Source organism: Habropoda laboriosa, unplaced genomic scaffold, assembly GCF_001263275.1.
Source record: "Habropoda laboriosa isolate 0110345459 unplaced genomic scaffold, ASM126327v1 scaffold22, whole genome shotgun sequence".
Taxonomy (NCBI): domain Eukaryota; kingdom Metazoa; phylum Arthropoda; class Insecta; order Hymenoptera; family Apidae; genus Habropoda; species Habropoda laboriosa.
The window spans coordinates 5879760-5902935 of NW_017100261.1; the positions used below are offsets into that span (position 1 = coordinate 5879760).

At 36.4% G+C, this 23176-nt stretch overlaps 1 protein-coding gene across 1 annotated transcript in view; it reads right to left on the bottom strand.

Moving 5' to 3' along the window:
- Positions 1 to 23176, bottom strand: part of LOC108572710 (ras-specific guanine nucleotide-releasing factor 2) — a 78032-nt gene that overhangs the window by 48156 nt on the left and 6700 nt on the right. The gene's annotated exons all lie outside the window — the stretch shown is intronic.

The following is a 23176-nucleotide window of genomic DNA, read 5'->3' on the forward strand; positions in this document are numbered from 1 at the left end:
AGTAACTTCATTTTATAAATAGTTTTGGTTGCAAACTGGTTAATATTGCCAAAGTGACAAACTCCATCAAATTAAGTTTATTAAATTTTTTGATACTAAAATTAGAAGAATTTCAAGAAGTAGAGTTAACCATTTTGGCTTCTGAATGGCTCAAATTATAATCACATCACGCTGTTCACAGCATTTCACTGCCGCCTTAAGTTTTCACGTGTTTCTGTGTTTCTACCTTTATCGTCATCAAAATCGTTAATCACATTTCACAGAACACCTATCAGCCCGCCATAAACCCTCCTTGAAGATCCACAGCCATAACCGAGCAATGTTACTAGAGATACTATGCAAGAACGCGAAAATTTCGGATCGAGTTGAGTAGAGAAATTCTTTTGGGATCGAAAGTATCTCGCGATTCGAAAATACCGGGATTCCCGAGAAATTCGAGAACCCGAATCACATTTTGAGACTAACACAGGACGCTTATTATGGTCGTGTTCAATAGAGGTACACGAGAACCCGAATATATTGAGTCCAGCGAAGTTCTTCCAGGATCGAGACGAGTTCCAGGAAATTTCAAGGTTCCCGAGAATGTCTGGGATTCCCGAGAATGCCCGGAACTCTCGAAAGTGTCGGAATTAAATAAGTAAACCTAAGTAAGTAAATAAACGTTGTAACGCAGTTTTCGAAAACGCCTAAAAAGTCGAAAGATTGAAACCAACGGCAAACGGATTCTCTGAATTTGCGGGAATCCTGACATTCTATTTATCGCTAGATACTTCCAGAAGTCTGACTCCACCCGAGTATCCGGTTCTCGACATTTTCGGCATTTCTCACACCCCTAAAGGTGACTATACCACTTAACAAACCCCGAAGAAACTTTGCCGCAACAAAAGACACCATCCTAAGGATCGAATTGAAAATTCTAGTTTCCTCAGAAGGAACCACCAAAAAGACACACGCAACACTCCACGTGTGCATAAAATCGCGTAAAAATGATTTTCATTAAGTACACTATTTCTCAAATTTTCACTTAAAAAAAGAACAAGGTTTCATGTACACCAACCTAATACAACATCAACAAACGTCGCTAACCCCTTCCAACAGAAATCCCAATTCCGAACACGTGAATAATTAAAAAGTTGCGCGAATAAGAAAAAGCGTCTAGCTACTCCGTCTACGTAAAATGTGAAAAGGAGAATTCGCGTTGAAGGTGGAATCGACCCGCGGGATTGCGCAGCATAATTACGCGGTCCTGTCACGGGATCCGTAGAACCGTTAACAAGCGGCTGATTAAAGGCGCTAAGCGGAAGTCGTCGGTTAATCCCGTGCTATTAAGCGAAATTCCCGAGAGAAATCGAGGGCTCGTTTCTGTACCGTAATTCTTGTCTGTGATTCCGATCTGCCGGGTGATTCCGCGGCCACCTAGAAATTATTGAACGACTGCCTGAGCTTCTGCTACCGCCGTCGATGACGATGATTCCTGCTACTTTACGGGAACAGGTCGCGGTAGTGATAAGAGATAAGCGTTAGAAGTGAAACTGTACACCGGCTTCTTCGGATAAGCTCCCACGAGGAGCCTATTTTTAGCTCGAAACAGGATCGATTTATCCCTTCTGTCACTATGCCGACTACCGCTGTGCTCGCGTGGTCTCGCTAGGCCGGAGCTGCACACGAAGGAACACGAGCAAACAGAAGGGGAACCGGTAAACCGGACGACGAGAGGGTAGGAAAGAACGCATGGAAAATAAAAGGAAAACAGCGAAAGAAACGTGGGCAAGGGGAACGAAATGAACTGTTTAGGAGTATAATACAACAGCCTAGGTCCATAAAGACGAGGCTTTATTGGAAATCTAGAATTTTGGGGGGATTTGAGGATCTGTCAGACGAAAGCTCCAGCTCAAGCTTAATAATAGTGGCGGTTCTGCTTCGGAGAGAAGAATATTCGATATCTGCCTGTTTTTTTACAACTGGAATTACGTTTAAAGGGGTAGAAATTTGGCTGGTACGAAAAATTTAATTGTCAGGCACGTAAAAATGAAAAAAATACACATTTTGTATAATTGGAAAAATCTATTAACGTAGTTCGAAAATTTTGTATGCACGTTAGTATAATTTGAAGGATTATTGGTATAACTAAAGGGAACTGACAATTTCTGTATTTACCTTCTCGTCATAATTCAATCTGTTTGATGTTTCAACAATTTGAGAGCAGATCATGCAGTCTGCGTCAAAGACTACTTCACCAAACACAAATATCCTCACTTCAAGCTCCCAGGTTTATCAATATTGGACTTGGATTTTCAAGGAACACTTCAGCGATACGCTAAAGTGCGGCTTTCTTGAGAAACATAGAGGTGCACTTGAAATGCACTCTGGAAAAATTGTATTGTACTAAATCTTCGAATTATTTAACAAATCTTCACTTTTCTAAATCGTACAATTTTTCAGCTGTTTCACAATAAATGCGTACATAACGCAACTGAATATATCAAACCATTCTGCATATACTTTCGTGTGTATTTACAGTAAGATTTGTGGTAAGAGCTGTTTAAAAAATTCAAATTATAGGAAAATGTAGGAATTTCTAAGACACAATTAAGAATTGAAAATAGCGTACTAGAATAAAATAGCAAAAGGACCTCGTCACATCCCTATTCTCATCTCTGCGCAATACTTGTCGGGAGTTAGGGTGAAAAGCGAGAAGTGGTTCTGCACTTCAACTAATTACCCCTGCACCACTTCGTGTATATACGACAAATCAATCGCTATTGCGTGTTTCGAAAGCAGGTATAGTCGGCGAAACTGATATAGTGAGGTCGTAAATTAAAGCATTAAGCGACGACAGTGAATGACGTATCCGTGTGTAGAGCCATGCGTCATTTGTGAACGAATATTTACAATTTCTGCTTACAGTCTTTTATTAACCTTTTGCATTCGAATGCCTTTCTGCCGTAAACAGATAGCAAATCAGAGCTTGTTTGCTGAATAAAATTGACGAAATTATTGCAACAATTTATATCAATATTTAACACTTTGCACTCGGAGGTAATTTTGCTGTAGGAAAGGTTGCAAATCGGATTTTCCTCGAAATTCTTTCAAACTAATGCATTCTATATTTCACTATGATGAACAAATTCATGGAGAGCTCTCTGTCTTGATTCATTATTTAGCAAGTGACAATTAACGTCGCTTCTCAGTCGCCACTCGGTTGCAAAGGGTTGAAACTAGACCTCCGTCATTTCCTGCTCAATAGTAATTGCTGTATTGGTAAAAATCGACCTACAATTGCTAAGGATTAAGGTGTAGACAAATTTGCTAAGTACACTGCATTGGAAAGAGCAATTAATTACAGGTTGGGCTCAAGCTTCTCGTCTTCCTCAAACTGCTGTTTCGACGCTCGAATTACGTGTACTTCGATGCCTAACCGATTTTGCGATCTCACTGACTATACCATAAAAGCAAACACAGCCTTGGCCAGAAGTATTTGGGACCTTTCTAACCTTTGAAACGTTTCTACTGTTCGCCGTCCTTTGTCGGCTAGTTCAAAGGAATTTTGAAAGAGTTGACAAAGCTTACACCGGGCCGTAAAACAACTGAGCGATCTACGGTCTACATTTTGAGCTTTTCTAAAAGTTATAGTTTTCCTTCAATTTTTTTGAAGTTTTCCTTGCCAAAAAAGATTGTACCGAGTGACCATCGGTGCAAGTTAAAGGGAGGAAGAAATTGCTCAAAATGTTGGGCAAACGAAATATTGACAAAATCAATAAAAACTGATTGTTTTCACACTTCAACAGTTCGATTTCCTCCTGTACAAGAATAATTTTAAATAATTCATATTTTATGGGGCGCCTAATATTTCTGGTCTCTAGACTGCTGAATCGCAGAATCTCTGCAACAGTGATGACCAGTAGATTATTTAAAATAACAACTCAGTCATGAAACGGTTAGAATATCGAGCTAAACTCTCTGTTACACTATTTCACCGAAGTTGGCGTTGAAACAGCAACAGGCGGACGGAAGCAAAGTAGTTATTTCGCGCATGCGTGCGCAACAAACGTCCCTGATTCTGCACCGCGAAATTATATCAGCCGCGTAATAAAAGCGAATCGTATTAACGGTCGCCGAATCGAAACTCACAATGCCAGTCTCTCTGCGTCCAGTTCATCCGATATCGAACGTTAAAACACGGAGCGACGCATCGGAAAATACCGGCTGTGTAGAAATTAAAACTATAATACTAGGTAATCCCGAAGAAAAGGCGAAAAATATTTTTATGAAAATCGAAGGTAATTAAATTAGAAAAAAAATAGGGAAAAATTGTGAAATGAAAAGATGCTACATTGATATTGATCTAAACTATAAAATTCGACAGGAACTTATGGGACGACCTAATAGACGCTGATGAGTATTGCAACGCTGGCAGCTCGACCGACAGATGTTCGATAAATATAATTCACAACCCTCGCTAGCAAAATACGAATTTTAATTAAGCAACGTGGCGTAAATAATTATCTTGTTTATCTTTGTACTATTAAGCCTAAGAATTGCTTTTCAAATATTACGCTATTGTACGAAAATATGCAATTTGTTCGGCAATTTAGAAACACGAACGTTGAAGCAACAAGTGTTGTTATGTTGAGTCATATCGTTACGAAAAAGAATGATAATTTATTAATACTAATTATACCAAAGTGAAACTTCACTCCTGTATTTTTTCGAAACGAATTTTCATATTTACTGAAGAAAGATTGAAACATTTGACTTAACGAACAATTGCACGATGTAGTAGAGACTTTGATAAGTACTCGAGAATTTTTTCAGATTTTTTGAATACTTAAAACAGTAGAAAAAATAGATTTGGACACAAACCACTCAGTTTGCCTATGGAGGGTTGATAAACGAATCCTAGAAAAATCGTAGATATGATAAAAATGACAACGATAGAAATTATAAGTACATAAGTGGACAAAAATAATTGGAAAAATTGAATTAAGGGAGAACAGTGTTCATATTGCACGTGTAATGTGTTTGACGCGAGAAATCTCGTCCAAAGTGTCGCATGAACGATATGAGTCACTCAGAAGCCAAAATGATCAACTCCACTTTTTCACATTCTCCCAATTTTAGTATCAGAGTGCACAGTTGGTGCTTAATTTTTCGCAAATAAAACAAATTTAATAAATTTCATTTGATGGAGTTAGTCACTTTGGCTTCTAAGTGGCTCATATGCGAAGTGGTTAAAAGCACCCTTAAAAATCTGCCATATTTAATCCTAAATTACCCCCCTTGAGAAGTAGTAATACTAAATGCTAAAATATTTGTAAGTTTGAAAAATCAACAGATACCGAATAATCACGAATAAAAATATTTTCCAAAGCAGTATTTAACGAAGTAACGTTTCAATAGAATAATTAATTACTTATTTCGGCACATTTACCTACACTAAGAAGCACGTTCACAACGCTACAAACCACAATTTTTAATCTATAATAACAGCTGTCATAAACATTTCTTTTCACCAAGATTAAACCATGTAAATACCGTACAATTGATATCAAAACACGTTTTCATAATTAGCAAAAGGTGGAGGTAGAAGAAAGCTCGATTAAATCGAGACAAATAACGCGTAAATGGAAAAAAGCTGGATAATCTTAGTTGACAGTTCTTAAGTAGTATAATTTTCTCCATATATTTTAATATGTCCGCTTGATCGTTAATTTATTTTTCGAGGCAACACCAACTATAGATTCTCCGCTCTTAAGTACGCTACGATCCATCCCCTTTAATTTCTATTATTTTCATCCCGTTTCCACGTTATATTTTCCGCAAAATTGTACGATTATACGCTGTTGTAAATTTTACGACGATATTTCACCGTTTCGCGCAATTCGTTGATATTTATTGGCTTTTGTAAAATCAGGATTGATCCTGACAGCGATCGACGCGGAGCAACAGGCAGGTGAAACACGGATAAACCTATCCCCGTTAACCTGACCTCATGTTCACCTTCCATTTTTGTACAAACTATTTTCTGTCACCACGTCGAAACAATTATTTTCGTATATCGAATCGGGCTTCTTTTGTCCTCTTTTAACGATTTCTCTCCTGTCTCTACACCGATCCGTACAGTTCGCGCAAGCTTTTAAGCTATTTTCTACTTTGTGTTTCATGAGAAACGAAATAAAAAGTGGAGGCACGTCGTGTGTAATGAAATTTTCATTTCGAAAAACGAGAGAGCAAATATTAGTATTTTTCATCAAGATTTCCCCCCCATGTTCTTTGCTCCGCAGCGAATTTAAGCTTCCAACTTTTTCGCTCGCTCTAGATTAGCAAAAAGTTAATCAACCTTGTGTCATAAATGATGTTCCGCTAAGAAGGAAATTAGTGTAAATAGTAAATTAGAAAAGTTCTAAAATTTAGTATTTTTCGTAAAGATTGCCCCTCGTTCTTTGTTCCGCAACGAATTCAAGCTTTCAACTTTTTCGCTCGCTCTAGATTAGCAAAAGGTTAATTAACCTTAGGCCAAGTTTGATGATATAAGATACACTTAAAAATCAATAGTATAATTGTGAAAAGGAACGAAGCTACTCGACATATTAATCAACATTATTAAAAATTCTTTTTTTCGACTACAAAATTTCAATGCCACTAAACAGACGTTGTTTCAAAATGTAAAAAATAATAATATTAAATAATGAAAACGTTGCTTTAAAATGTAAAAAATCGTATTTTTCGTGAAGCATTCGTTGCCATTCCTTTTGGGCGTAATAATGAGCCCCTGTTTGAAAATCAATGTAGAATATATTTACATTGCACGAAATAGACCATATGCTTGGAAATTGCGCGAAGATTAAATTATACATATTTCGTAAAACACAAAATTGGCCCTTTTTAATCGGTGTAAATATATTGCGAAACGTCGCGAATTCCACTAACTCGAACTTTTACCATCTAATTTTTCAGCGAATTATAAAATATGTGGCTAAATATCCACGAAAAGCTGAACATTATTTCACTTTCCATATTAATCAAGCAAAGAATACAATTTCCCAAAATATTTACATATATGCAAATACTCTGTTTAGAGAGGATCTTGCTGCAACAAAACGCAAGGAATTCGTTCTCAGCTAATTACCTTCATACCTGTTAGCATGTTTCGAGTTTCATCCTCGACAAAGTGAAATTGAGCGTTAATTAATAACGAACTAAACACCGGTTTCTTCTTTGTTCAACTATATTTTTTTCAAGAACAATACGTGCAACAACAAAGATTCTCTCTTGTGAAATGTAACGCTGTAAATAGAAACTTTCAAATTTTGTTAAACCGAAATTGTAATTGCAAGTGTAATACAGATATTTTGTTATATTTAGTACATAAATTTATGCAAGCTTTTCCTTTAAAGCGTGAACTTTTAGGTATCTTGTTCCTCTGAAGATAAAAATTAAACACGCCATGAATATAAAAAAATGCAGGAATGGTAATTCCGTAATTCAAAATTTCCTTCATTCATATAACTTTCATCCTGAAACCTTTTCTCTTCTTATTCGGGTATTATTGCTGGACTAACTGTCTCTTGAGAAATTCCTTTGAAAACGTTAATTTAGCACAAAGCTTCCATTGTTGCAAAGAATTGCTTTCTTTATTGAAGATCTTCTGATTAGAATAGCGTAAGCAAATAAACAATATTCTAGAAATTTACCTTTTTTTTTAAAAAAATGTATTCTTTATTTTCCGTTTATTTTTGTACGTAAAATCACTTCCTGCCCGATGAATTAATTAAATTTTGTACTTTTATTTTAAATACGAACGCAAACGCATTCTGCGATATTTCGTCCAGCACAAATTCTGCTAAAGAATGCCCCGAAAAAAAATGCGCGATAAAAGTCACAAGTCCTTTCACGTTTGCGACAGATAAGCGGTTTTTTAACGCAGGTGAATAATTTCCATCTACAAAAGTTCCTCGTACATTCTCGAATGTATTTCCTTCAGGAAAATTGCGTGGCTGTTCGAAAAAGGTGGTCTAAAAGTGCAACGCTTACTTCGATACGAAATTCTCGCTACGATACGAAGGGAGGAATGAAATTACAGCGCGGTAATTTAAGTAATTTTGCGGCAATTTTTTCTCTGTGTCATTCGCCGCCGGCGCGTAAAATAAACAATGACGGAAAACGGAACTGGAGCAGGCACGTTTGAAAAATAACCGAATCACCTTGTTGCATGTTAAAATATTTCTACTTAAGAAATTCGTGGAATTTTTTTCAAAAATTTTAACTAACTCAATTCCTTTTTTTTTCGTGGAATAGTTGGAATCATTTGATTATGTTTCTGTATTGAAAGAAATATAAATATGTCGGTGATGTGTCGTTTATCCGGAATATTAATGGGAAATTTCAGGTTCGGAAAATTTTTGCGAGATCTAATTTAGGTATAGTCTTAAAAAATTGAAGAACTCAAAATTTAAATGCTTTCTACCTCCGGACGAACTTTATTTATTTTATTCCAGGGACATCAAATGCAAGTCACGTGCACAATATTAACGCGATACGTTCAGTGGGATGAATTCGAGTCGAATGCGAACGAGGATCAAGCGCGATCGTGCTGGGTCACTGACCCACGTGTGCAACGATACCTTGGTGCAGGTGAAATTCGACGTTTGCTAATCGTTCGATCGCCTGCGAATATTGGGCTTGGTCGACAAACGCTCGAAAACCTGAGGTCGAACTCGGTGGATGAGAAAAAGGGAATGGAAACTGAGAAAGTATTGCAATTGTTGAGAACCTGAATCCGGGAAAAGTTTTCCTAATTTATCCAGAATCTTTCGATTTTTAATTTACTTCCGTATTTTCTGATAATTTAGTTTCTTCAGCATCGATGAAAAATGTAATACTTTAAAAATTTAGCGTTCTTTAGAGGAAAAAATTGAACCTGAATCCAGGAAAAGTTTGCCCATTTATTTAGAATATTTCGGTTTTTAATTTGTTTCCGTATATTTATATATTATTGAAAAGAAATTAAATCAATAATTTAGTTTCCTCATCATCAATGAAAAATTCAGTGTTCTTTAAAAAAAAACAATTGTGAAGTGAATCTTAAGTTTAGTCTACTAAATTTCATACATCACTGTGCACCCTATTTGCATTTATAAAAACAAGGGTGCTTAAAATTTCTTCTCTCTGCCAGTGGCATTTAAATTGCTCAAGCTTACAAATGAGCATATTTCAAATTCAGAATTTTGCAGGCAAATGTACAGTAGGATCAAGAAAAAAAGAGACGAAAATGTGAATATCGTTAAATATGAGGAACTTCCTATGTTACTATAGTCAATGAAAGAGATTCCACAATTTTTTAACACATTTTTACTGGAATATCCTGAAAACGTAATGGAAAAAGTTGTCTATAAATAAAAACCTGTTCGGGCAAAGATACATGTTTACATGTTTACAAGAAAATATTTATATCATAGCCAATCTTAAAGGGACCTTTCATCAAAGTATTATGCAACATTCATAACATACTGAAGTATTTTTATTGCACATAGATGCAAAAAATATGTTCAAACCTAATCTCACCCAGAAACATAGAATGTAAATATAAAATTGTAGAAAAAAGAAAAAAACAGATTTTTATTAAAAACAAAATTATTATTACTCTATTCTCTGCCTTAATATCTAAAGCTGTCACGATCAAATATAATAAAGTGGAATTAATTGTCATTGACACTACTCGTACTCGATACTTTCGATTAGATTTCAATTTTTTCTGGACAAAATTGATAAAATACAACATTTACTACATATAAACATAAACAACCACGTCGATTTGAGAATAAATCAGTTCACGATTACGTTACACGAACAGAATCAAAGGATGAAGATGTGTAAATAACTCTTTTTGTCTTTGACACGTAACATTTCGAAATTTAGTTTTGTTTGATAGGACATTTTTTTTAATATTCAGAAACGCAGCGTGCAGATTTTCTGTTTAACTTTCTCTCAAAACTGCCAGCACTCGGTTGAATACCACGTTTATTAATTACACTTTTCGCCCGGTGAAAATCTTCAATTTATCGCGCTGACAAGTTTTGTTCCCGGCTCGATTTCAATTTTGAGAAAAAATGCTCGCTTAACCGAGCGAAGAAACTGTTGTTAATTTATATTTTCGTTAAGCACGGACGATATAAATTCGAACGCGACAATCTCCGTTTACTCGATTTGACCGAGAAATTTCATTTATTTCGAACGGAAGTTCTGAAATAGTCTTTCTCTCTTTTTCCTCAAAATTCGAAAGCAAATCTTCACGTCGCGTTATACATAATAAACACGCCGTCGACGAGCTTATTGATTATTCTGACGTGCTTCCTTCATACTTGCCCATTCTATATTTACCGCGACTTAAAGTACTTGGGAACTTTAAAAAAAAGTTCCAAGTTACTTTATCTTACGATGTAAAAGTTACTTTCGTACTTAAGGATGCATAATTAAGAGAAATCCTTCTTCGGTTGCTCGAAACGGTGCTACTTTCATTCCTTCGTGTTTCTAATTACATTGCTATTGTTAATTCTGCCGCGACGTTAAATTAAGTATAGTTTTATATAACATCCGACACATTTTTGCAAAATTTCCTGCCGTTGATCTGAGCGTCAGGTTAGAAGTTTAACGGACGATGTTGACGCTTGGAATTAATTAGCTAACACTATGATTTCTTATCGAAATTCTGTTATATATTCAGTAAAAATACTTTGTTACTTTTTTGTATCATTATTTGAGCCACTTATTAACTCTACCTTTTGACATTTTTCCAAGTTTAGTATCAAAGCACCTGTTTTAATCAATTTTATTTTATGGAGTTAGACACTTTGGGCTCTGAGTGGCTCATTTCAGAATAACATTTCAAATTGTAAACGTCAAATTAGTAATATAAAGAATGGACCAATTACTGTCCACCTTAAACATTTAGACTCCAAAATATGTAAATTTTGTGAAATATCGCGTTTGCATAATTTCATGAAAAATTGAAACGCGCAGAAATTCAAGCATCTAAATTTATAAAATTCGCAGTCTAAAATTACGAATATATTTTTTAATTTATTCATTTTAAGTCGCATAAATCACTAAATTTGGTTTATCAGCGACTCAGACTGTACAACGGAATTTACAAAATTTATGAATGAAACTCTTATGGTAATGCAACTAATTTTACAGTTCTGACTTAGGAACAGTATTATCGCTTATCATTGCAGAATAAGAATTTCGCAGACACTCGCTAATGAATTTTTGATAAATTGGAAATGCTCCTAAGGAAAATATCTATTGACGGATTTTCTTTCACGATACTTTATTTATCGAGGACGGCGCTTTAAATATCGGAGAATAACTCGATCAACTAAGCTGGTGACCTCGATGCATGGAGTTTTTATAAAACGCTGCGACACGGGTACCAATAACAAAAACTAACAACCAATAATTCCATGGATTTTGTTCAAGATTTCGAAACGATGCCTCTCTTTTCAATCTCCTCGATAAATCATAAACCCCTTATTTCTAAATTCTTTAAAAAATTGCACCTTTTTAAAGAATATCAGAAATTTTTATTTCACATCGAGATTATTTCATCGAGTATATTACAGTAAACTGTTATTAAATCTTCTAATCTCCCGATTTTTTCCTTTTCGACGAGTCTGCGAGCTGAGATTAATTCCACCAGCGAGGCAACTCTTTTCAAAAGAAGATCTAGTATAGTCCTCTAAATACAGTATTAAACAAACAATAAAAAATTTGTTTGCATCCTCTATAAGTGCCTTGATAAGGGAAAAAGCGTTTGAAACTTCTACTTATTCTACACACCGAAAAAAAAAAATGCTGAATATTGTTCTTTCAACGTTGACAGTCGATCAATTTCCAGCACAGATTCACCTGATTCGACCGATTTCCGGATTGTTCCTCGAGAAATTTGTCGCGTGCCTGTTACACCGTGAAATCGATGGTTTCTACCTTTGACCTTACGCACCGCAAATTTTCTACGTACAAACGGGGAAAACGGGGAAAAAATAAAAGAAAGAAAGAACAGTCCGTGGTTTTTACTTTCGTATGGATCCTGTGCAAGTTACTTATTCCCTGTCTTGTCGTGAACAGAGTTTCTTGTGTTATAACGTACTGTTTGCCCTGCGGTCTTCACTTTTCAAGCATCCCGTAATTGTAAGAGACGAAGTTCTTCTTTCATATACCGTGGAAAAATTATTTTCTACTCCTTTGTTTGCTGCTTTCCAAAGGACTTGTCCTTCGGGTAATAGAATAATCAAATTTCAAGCATAGTTTCACTGAGAACGTTATTTTGGTGTCTTGTGGAATTTCACGAGGTTATAAAGCTCGCTTACACTTTGAAACTCTGGTCAATTAAGAAATTCATCTTTTTCGGCAATTTGAAAGTAAGACAGTACTAAGAGTGTGTTTCGAGAATAATACTTTCGACAGTTTATCCCGAATGAGACTCAAGAACAATTTAACTCAAGAGAGACTTTTAGGAAGAAAGTTAGAAAGGGACGAGATATTATTATCAGAACTGTGCTTTAAAAATAATCACACACGACGTGTAAAATATGAATTTTATTCGTAATTATATTAGACTGTCAAAGTTGAAAATTGAACAAGAACACAGGTGAAAACGAAGAATCTAACCCTTTGCAATCGAGTGGCGACTGAGAAGCGACATTAAATAATCGTCACTTGGTGGATAATCTACGGAACAGATCTACGGGCCTCCATGAATTTCTTCACCACTGTGAAATAGAGAATACGTCGAATATTTAAATAAAATAGTACACTTTATGTCTGCGTTAGTTTGAAAAAATTCCCAACATCCGATTTGCAACCTTTTCTACAGCAAAATCACCTCCAAGTGCAGTCCGGGTCTGTGAAAATCAGTCAGAGACTGTGAATAGATAATACGGCCTTGACTGAGGATTCCCAGGCCCTAATCTTCTCGTATTTCCGTCAATTCCCTTGTTGGAGCGTCTCGAAACACGTTTACTTCTGACCGATTTCACGAGCTTGCTATATTTATTCCACCGACTACACACGGGAGATCCGTGGCTTAAACGCGGAGAGACAGCTCAGGTGAGGTCAGAGATCGTACATGTAAGAACAGTAATCTTGACGAGGACTTTCAAACAGATGTTAGCGTTTCGCCAATTAGTTCCTTCGGTGGTGGAGTGTAGGTGGTACCGCTGTAAAGGAATAATTTCTAGAAACCGTTCTCAATTATACGAACCATCCATTTCAATTACAAGCCGCTTGAAATTCCTCCCGTTTTCCCACATGTTTCTACGAATTTTCCGCGATTTTAACAGGCAAGCTGTTACAAAAGAGGGAAACGAACGTTTTCGAACCATTAACTCCGGATCGTTGCGAAATACCGGAGTGTTATTCGTCAAGTAAATATCTAACGAGGAAAGGAGAACTTAAGTATCATAATTCTCAGCTGTGAAATGAACTTTTGTTCGAAATTTGCTTTTTCAAACAACGTTCTTTGTTTTGCTGTGAGAAATGGTTGGATTGTGTAGAAATTCATCTTTTGGAAATGTGAATCGACACCTTTTCGGCTAACAATCGGAGATACCTTTTGAAGTATTTATTTTGTAAAATAACAAAACGTGTGTTTGCTGTTATTTTATAGTGAAGCATTTGAAACGATGCAAATTAAAATAAGAAATGAAAATACTTTTGTAACCTTGGCTTTGATACTATATAGACTTGAATAAAGAAGGATGATAATTTGTTTAACTTTTGTCTACATTAATACTGAACTTGCAATTAACATACTTTAACTCTTGATCATTTGCAATTAATACACTTTGCAGTTAACATACCTTTTGGTCAATTTTGTCTTTAACTCCTGATCATTTCCAATTAATACACTTTGAAATTACCACACTTTTTGGTAAAATAAGAAAAATGCAATAAATAAAAATCCAATGACTAGTGTTGTATCATAAAATACCCGTGAAGATTGCTCGTGTTATCGAGGAAAAAGAAACGAAGAAAAACACATCGCATGTTACGTGACAGTGTAATTTACCACAGGTACGTTGTACGTGTGACAGGTTTTCCATATTTGCAGTAAATTTGTCGAAAGAAGAGCTCGTGTAATTTGCGTTCCAACGGAACAGAATACAGCTACGAAAAAAATAATTTCATTTCACCGGTTGGCAAAAGGGGCATCAGAATGTTTTCCAATCAGTTCGGCAAAAACAAACCACCGACGAAACGGAACTCAATTTTCACCGGAACAAACAAAAGGGTGAACAAACGCAAATTAAACAAAATTTCTGTAAAACTCCACCGACGCATTTCACAGATTTCCAAAAAAAAAAAAGAGGAGCTGTAACGTGATGCATAATAGAGGACAACCTTTAAATCCGGTGTAGAAGATGGAAAAGAAGTGCCTAATGGGAATTCCGAGGAAGCGCGAAAAAAGGAAGACAGTACATTACCAAAGCAGCCACATCGTTCTTTCACAACTTTTCCACAGGCTTTTCCCTTGGGTTTCGTGCATCCTGCACGAACTCCTTTCAAGTAGGACTTTAATTAATTCAAGCTCGAAGAGTAAATACGGGAACTGGATGAAGAACTGCTGTACCTTGCACAATCACGTTCAGATGGAATTAAATATACAGTAAAGACCGTTGCAAGCTCGCGCAATAACATTTTTCAATGTCGGAAAACGTGCAAGATTTAAAAGGCAGGTAACTAAGTCGACTAAGGTTCTGTATTCAAATATAGGATAAAACGGGTGCTTAACCCTTTCGCTAAGGCAAATTTTAATGCCTAATGTGGGTGACTAGCGGTAAATTTTTGACTATAACTGCAAAATTCGTTATTTTGGCCGTATCGTTTTACAATTCGGAAAGAATGACATCGTTTTAAAATAAAGGATGGAATAAAGAAAGGTGTAATTGTACCAAAGAGCTCCAAATTTTCAAAACGTCTACAGGAGCCAATAATAACGGAAGGGTCGAAATAGTACTCCACCCTAAAACTTCTATAGGTAAGTAAAAGTTTGACAATTTTTTTATAGACAACTACCGAATGAAAAAATTCCATTTTTTTAGAGGATGTAAAAGCAACTTTTTCAGCTTTCCTCTCAAATTTTTAAAAAGTAAAAATGTCACGGAATAATAAATTACACGATAAAGTTTAATAATTTTGCTTTTATACTAATTATTATGCTTCAATATCATAATGATCTTATGTTTCCTCCTTTAGAAGCTGTAAAGGTGACGTATCGGGAACTTTTCACCGCCATTATAGCCGAAGTTTAATGTTCGAACTTCGGACAACTATTATGAAAGATAATATAGTACTAGTTAGTTACAAGAATCCAAATTTAACAGAGTTCCTACAAACTATGCATGTATTCCTCGATAATTGATAAAACCATTTACATAATGTTACTAAATCATACATATCGCAGCGAACTATTAAATAAACTATTTCTAAAGAAAACAAATTTTCACAGTTCACTGATAAAAATTCTTCCGAATGTACAATAATTTGCAATATTAATGCAAGCAGAAAACTGATCTACCCCTCCTTAACTTTGCACAAATACTCTGTTACCTTTTTATACCGAGACTAATTAGTTAATAACAACAGTTAATGTAAGTAAAGCAAGTTAAGTAAATTAATGTAAGTAACTGTAAGCAATCTTCCTTTACAAATAATAATATTGTACAAAAAGGACCATGTAATGGTGTAGAAATGGCTGAAATAAGCTGATGCGAAATTAAAGAAATAAATTTAAAAAAGCAAAGAAAAAGAGAACTGATTCTTAGATTCAGTCTTAGAAGAGAGATTCTTATCCCAAGTTTGAAGAACGCGTAAGCAAACTTTCGCAATACTGGTAACCTCCTACCATAAATTTCCTCGATAGCACTGAAGGGGGGAATAAAAATTTCAACGTCTAAACTGCAAATCGCTACATCCTTTAACATCGTGACAGAGCAATTGAAATGAGAACGCGCAACATCAATTCCAGTCCCATCGGCCATCGTTGCAGCCAAGACAGGAGGAAGACGAAGACGAAACCTAGAGGATAGTTTCACCCTCTCTTCGGGGCTAAGTAAAACGGGGACAATGCCGGCCGTCAGACAATGCGGCGCTAAAACGGGACGAGCACTTCGACATAAGAATGGTGACGTTCGCCGTAGTCATTGTTTCGCGAACGCTCGCCATGTCAAGGCTAACGGGTGCAATTGATTTCACAGTCGAGGATTCAATTCCTTCGTTTGAAAGGGTGCCTTTGAAAGGCTGCCGCGTGAAGAACATTTGCATAGATAGAAATTAAACTAAGAACGTTGAACGAAACTGTTCGGCAAATAGGACTAGGTGACAAAACTTCAACAAGATTGTGCCACTTCGATCTTTCTTGTATAGTATCGCGAAAAATTATTGAAGACGAACAAAGTTCAATTAATCAATTTTTGTCATCTCAGCTCGATAATTTGAAATTTATTTCCATTGCTTTATTAACAAACCAGTCCTTCAAAGAGTATGCCAAAGGAGGATGTTAAAAAAAAGGTCAATTTTGGCATACGGCCGGAACGAAAAATTTTTCTACAACATGATTCTACGCATCCTAAGGAACGAAAAATGTAATTGTCATTTTTCCCGGAAACGATGGGAAAGTTATGAAAATGCGGTTCAAGATAAGAGTATGACTCGTCTCGTTTTCTTCGGACGATGGTCTCTTCGTAAATTAACCACTTAGAAACTCATACTGAGTATTATTTGCAAAGATTGTTGTACATTAGTGTTTAATAAAAACCAAAAATAATGAAAAATAATTAATGACAAATTAATCGAACTAAACTGTAGCTGTGTAGCACGCAGAGACACGCTTCTCGTCTGATTTTTCACCCAATCTGAGCTGTCCGTTGTGCACTTGAATTCGGTGCACTAGCTTTTTGTATGCAGCGGCACTTAATTCACACGAACGAATACGCTAAGCACGTAAATTGATTGGAAATCCGCGTATAATCGAAAACGCGTTGTTCGATGTATTCCCTACAAACTATAATCGCGCAGTATAAGCGACGTTCGTCGAGGCACTCGTTCGACGGCCTCGTAAACACCGACTGAGGACGAGTCGTCCTGCCCGATTTCCGATCGCCAAACATAAAGCTAGCTGTCCTTTTCAGAGTAAAACTATCGCGAGTTGCTCTCGAGAGTATCTCTCGCGAGTGGACACTGCGCCTGAGAGTGACTGTCTGAGAGCATCGCTCAACTCTCTGAGAGTTACGACTCGAATAAACAGTTGCTTTGCAAACACGAAGCAGTTTCGTATTCTTAACACAATTAAAAAATACAAATTCTGTTAGAATGCCAAAATTGGCCTTTCTTTATTTACGATTGCTACCGTAAAGCTTGCAAACATAAGTCAGGAGTAGGGGAAAGCGTAATTTTTAAAAAAATCCAATTCATCGTAATTTCATTGTCATCTAATCTATCAAATTGATATATCGATTTAACAGAAAATGAAAAAGTGTGACTATTATTCACGAAATAAAACAATATCTTGAAATAAATCTGGCAGGAAATGTTTCATTTGTAAACATTTGCATTGAAGCTTAAAAACAGCCAGGCTGATTGATGTTTGAAATGCAACTTGTTTGTTCGGAAATTGAAATACAACTTGTTTGTGTAAGCATTCCTGGTAACGTGAAACAGTTTTTAGTATAGACTTGGAAATCATTTTTATTTTACATTGGTTCGAAACACTTGTTAAATGCAATTTGATCGTCTTCGTTAAGTAAATTAATTGCAGATGCAAGAATGGAGTAACAATCCCAGTATATTACAATGTAAATTATTTTTCCTTGTACTAATAGAATAACGCAAATATTATTTATTTACTACCTTCTCTGTTGAAATTATGCAACGCTAAAAAAATTCGAATGAGACGTACGGAGACTTTTTTGACTGACAAAGCAAATTTCACAGATGATCAATTAGATTGAAATAAAATAAAATAAATTACAGTACTCTAAATCCTAATAAATGAAATGAGCGCAATTCGCTTGGAAAATTTGGTACAAGCTAGAAAAATGGCGCCAAATTTCGAAAGAAACGTCATTTATACCCATTTTTGAAGCAACTTATGGCAAACTTCTTCTAATCAATATCAAAATTAATATTTTTCTTTTATTTTTACTAATGTTCTTTTTTTAAATTAATATTAATACTTTATTTTATCTTAATATTTTTCTTTAATTTGTACTTCCGAACGAATAGCACTCATTTCAGTTATCAGGAGGTAACCTATCATAACATCCAAGCGTTACTTTTTTTTAAACTAATTAATCATCTGAGAAACCTCCCTTGTCTGTACACATGCATATCTGAATGCTCTGTTTTATCTGTTAGACATTTTACTGTAAATAATTAAGCAGCGCATTTCTAAACCATTATTTATCACTTAATCATTTATTGCAAGACATCCTCATGTTCCAGTTTCAACAGTTCTGCCACGGCAAACAAATTGAAACAATATTTATTTATTTATTTATTTCGCTATATTTGAAAAATACACATCGTCCAGATTATTTCAGCTGTTTAAATAATCAATTTTCCACGGGCAATTTTTAATCAAATTTAAAACTGCGAACAGCAAACACGTTCGAGAATAAAATCACGAATGTTAAATACGTAATAAAAATAAACGATATTTCCGCGTAGCAGCTTGACGTTACTCTTATAATTTATAATTGCTCCTTAAAAGACAAACAACGCGCAGAACGCGTCATGGAAGTAAGCAGAAAGTAAAAAGAGAGTTCACCTGTCAAATGACCTTTGAAGAAATCAATAAATCGGTTACTGTGCTGTAACACATTATCTGTAATTAGTTTACAGTTTCAAGCGTGCAGTTGGAAAGTGTCGCTTCCTCATCCACCGTGCGTAGAAAATCTCGAAAAAAATTATAGATCAAAGCGTGAAACGAGACTCATCCGTCAATTTCGAGTACGCCTTGGCGATGCTTCTTTTTTTTTTTTTTTTCGCGAACCGCAAACGTAATTTCACGTGTAACAAGTTACACTGGAAAGCGACCAGTGGAAAGCGCTCGTTGTCGTATGCAAATAATCCGGCGGTTCTATTTGTTTGCACAAACGTGCCGATATTTGTTCCATTTATAGCCGGCGCGGCAGTATAATAACGAGACAAAGGGAACACGGCCAAATGAATGCTTCCTAGTCTCGTGCATTCGCGATTTTTCCGCCCGCAGCCGGTTCGCGAATCGTGCAACTGCGTCCAGCCACGGAACGTTTAATCCATTAACGTCACATGTTACTCGAAACGCTCCTTTTTGCGCGGGAGTAACTTCGAAATTACGAGTCGCGTTATCTTTTCGTGGAGAAGCAACGCTCTTCTTTCATCCTTTATCGCGGTTTTCAGTAATAAAATGTGTCCGTCTATCGTTTTTAGAACTTGTTATGGGAAAAGTGTGGGAAGTTATTGAGAACACGTGTGTCGGTTGACCGTTTGTTGGTAAAATAAAATGCAATGTGAAAATTGTTTTTTTTTTTAGTACCCATAACTGGTAGAAATTTTTGGAATACTTGTCAGGTTTCGGGGATCGTTCGTCTCAATTGTTTTCATTTTTGGTAGACTGTTCTAAATTTTTTTTGGTCATAGAGGTCTTAGATTCTTTCCGTATCCTTTCTTTAAATAAATTTTAAAGTTTAATGTTTTTATGTATAAATTTTGCATATAAAAGGATGTTATATCGTAGTCGTTGAATTCTCAATGTCTGCTAGCTAATAGACGAAGAGAAAAGTACAGGAGTATACATGAAAAAATTGATCGTGGCCTTGAAAATTTATTTTAAAAAGGGAAAGAAAAAATCTGAGATCATCATCTTGAAGATACTCTGAAATTGTATGATCTGTGACAAAAGAAATGTTGATCTGTCCACTAATCACGAAAATAATTGAGGTTGTCTAAAAACCAACGTGCTATAATTTGTTAATAACTTTGAAGACAGCAAAATGATGACATAAACTCATCATTATTTCACATAAACTACAACATATTGCAGTTTCGTCAAAATCGGAAGACATTCTGCCAAAAATGATCAATTTGGCGCGAAATGGCTCGTAAAGTAGTTTAATTGTCATTATTGAATATGTTGCAGGTAACCTCCTTACAGCACACTATTTCAAAGCCCTCGTATCAAAACTTCGGGTAACTTGTTGAACAAACACTTGGTTTCCTTTAACACAATTTCGACGTAACACGATACGAATTTTGTGCTACACATGGGTTACCTGTAATAACACCTAGTACTCGTAAAATGTATCAACCGATATCACACCGTTTCTTCCTCTTAATCCTTCGAATTCACGACACGAACTCCACCCTGCGTTATTTTCAAACGATCACAGTTCATGATCTCTCGTTTATTCGACGCACTTTGACGGATTCACCGACGATCTCTGAGCCTGTAACCCGATAGATCTATCCGCGAGTGCGGAACCTAGGTATCCATAAAGTCAGAGATCAGCGAAACGCGACTGACAATGAGATTGGTTACTGCTTATCGACCCTTGACGCCAATGGACGTCATCCGCAGTGAACGTGTTAAACCAGATGGCCAGGACCACGGAGTGATTTATGGATGCAGAAACGTCCGCGTTTGTGCAGTCCATATGCTTTAATAATACCTTGCTTCTGCACATTCAATAGCGATTGACGTGTCATAAATCCACGACATGATGCTGGGGCAATTAGGCCGCTTTCAATGCTATGCGGGCGCCCACATGTGTGATTGTCGCGCAAGTACCCGCACGCGGTTTCCTTTCAGAGCGACGCTCGCAGTCCGCAGGCCTCCGCGTAACACTCATTGTCAGTGTTCTTCTTTTTTCGAAGAATAGGAATATTGTTCCTGAAGAATGTGGTTAACACGTTGAATGCTGTGGGGGTCATAGGTGACCGGCGGTGGCAAGATAAGTGAAAGCATTTAATTTGAACAGATGGTGGTACTTGTAAGATTTTCATCTAACGCGTCACACGGCATATTTAAATAGTTCTATTTCTAACTGTTGATGTTGGATTGTTTCTAACAACACCCTGCAGAAATAATCGAGTGAGGACAAAAATGTCTTCGAGTCAACCACTGCACACTGCAATACAATAGGGTAAACAGTTCGTAGGTATAAGCGGAGCCCAGCTTTCCCTTTTGGGTGTCCAAAAGACGTTTGAAATAGTAAAGACGTTTCCTCCGAGTCGTAGAATAAATTGAATATTAGCAGTTGCAAAGGCAATTTTATTTCAATCACCCATTTCCAATAGTTGACATATTATTTATGCATATTGTGGTGTCGTAGTTTTAAGAAAACAGTGTCCAAAATAGAAGAGAAAAATAGGCTGACTATAAAGTGTGGCGAGCGAGGGATGAAAGGCAGTGCTGTTTGAAAAGTCGAGAAGCGTGGGTAAAAGTTGCGTGAGCAAAAGTTACGTATATTACAGTTATTTCCACAATATTGGGATGTGTTGTGTTTGAACGAAAAATTCATTTCGGCACCGTGGGCGAGTTACGTAGAATTTGTCCGGAATTCAACGTGTTGAAGCCAGAGGAAGGCGAGAATGCCTTCTGATAAGAACCTCAGAAATCCCTCAGTCACACTCGACGCTAAATTAAGGGGTTAGGCTACCCAGCTGAAGTATGTTAAAGTATGTATGAAGGAGTTTTTCATTCAGAAAGAATCAATTTAAAAAATGAAGCTTCGCAGCTTGGATGCCTTTGATTTCCAACTTCATTCCACAATTTGGCCTTTGTGTTTCTATTACTATATTCCTTGACTTTTGTATTGTATAGTGTAGGTCGCTTTCGATAATAAATTTTTCTCAGATTTCCACTGCTCACTGTTAAACAGATACTAAACAATGCACCGCATTGCCAGCGTGTTTTGTTCTCAGCTTGAGACACGCGACAGTCGACGTTTCATAGTGCGTTCCACGTCTGTGTAGTCAGTTGCATTGAAACACAGAATTCCTGGCCTTAGGCTACCTTGACTGCTTCGAAATATTGATTCCTTTCTGTTTTCATGCACTGACACTTCATTGTCTCTAGAAATAAGATACAATTTTCACGACGTGGATATTACCCCAATTTGTTGGAAACGAGAATGCTGCCATATACATTCGTGCAGGAAATTTCAGATTTATAACCATAATTTCCATTGATATATTTAAATTCTCCTTTTTATACGCGTTTAGACTCTTTTCCCTTCATTTATGACATATGACGATAAAAAACTCTCTCATAGAAAAAAAGAAAGTGTAAACATCATAACAGGTTACACTAATTGCAAGATTATAAAGAAAAGCTGAACAATTCATATAGGAATGTCTATGTATATCATTTTTTTCTTCAAAAAATAGATTCTCAACGAAGCACTACTTTTCGAAAATGCCAAACCAATCTAACCCTTTAACTGCTGGCAACTCGAAAGTAAAGCGCTGGTTGTGCACGACTGAGTTACAGCATTAACAGTCATACTACATACTCTTGCTGAATACTTTCTATCTTACATTTGTAAAATAAACAATATATAAATACAAAAAATAGAATACGAATACAAAGAGCTCCGATTATCACTGAAGCCTACAAGCGCGATAGCAATCAAAGGGTTAAGAGAACTAACTCATGTAACTCACTGAAAATAAGGTAACGTCTATGAATTTTTTCTCGAGAAACAATTGAACAGAAATCTTTGAAACTTCAAGGAGAATGTTCGTCTTCTCGAATCGCGATCTACTCGAGAAATTTCGCAAACATTCCCCCGATCCTGTTGTGCACGAAGCTTTAATATTGTACATCACAGGCCTCACAAATTACATTAAACCCGTGTCTTCTTCGCGTACACAAATTCAAGAGAGAGAGAGAGAGGGTTGGCGGAGGTCGAGGAGACAAAGGACCACAAGAGCGAATCGCGCCCTCCAGGGCTCATCGCGTCCGCCAGAGCTTTCGCAAAAGCGCACTCGACTTACACGTGGCTCGTTTCACATGACACTTAACCTCGATGCTCTGCGTACACGCGAAGTGGGCGAATTAAATGATAGCGACGATAGGTTTCCGTCAACATCAAAGAGCTAGCACGTACAATTTTCACCAACTCCATGGTGTACG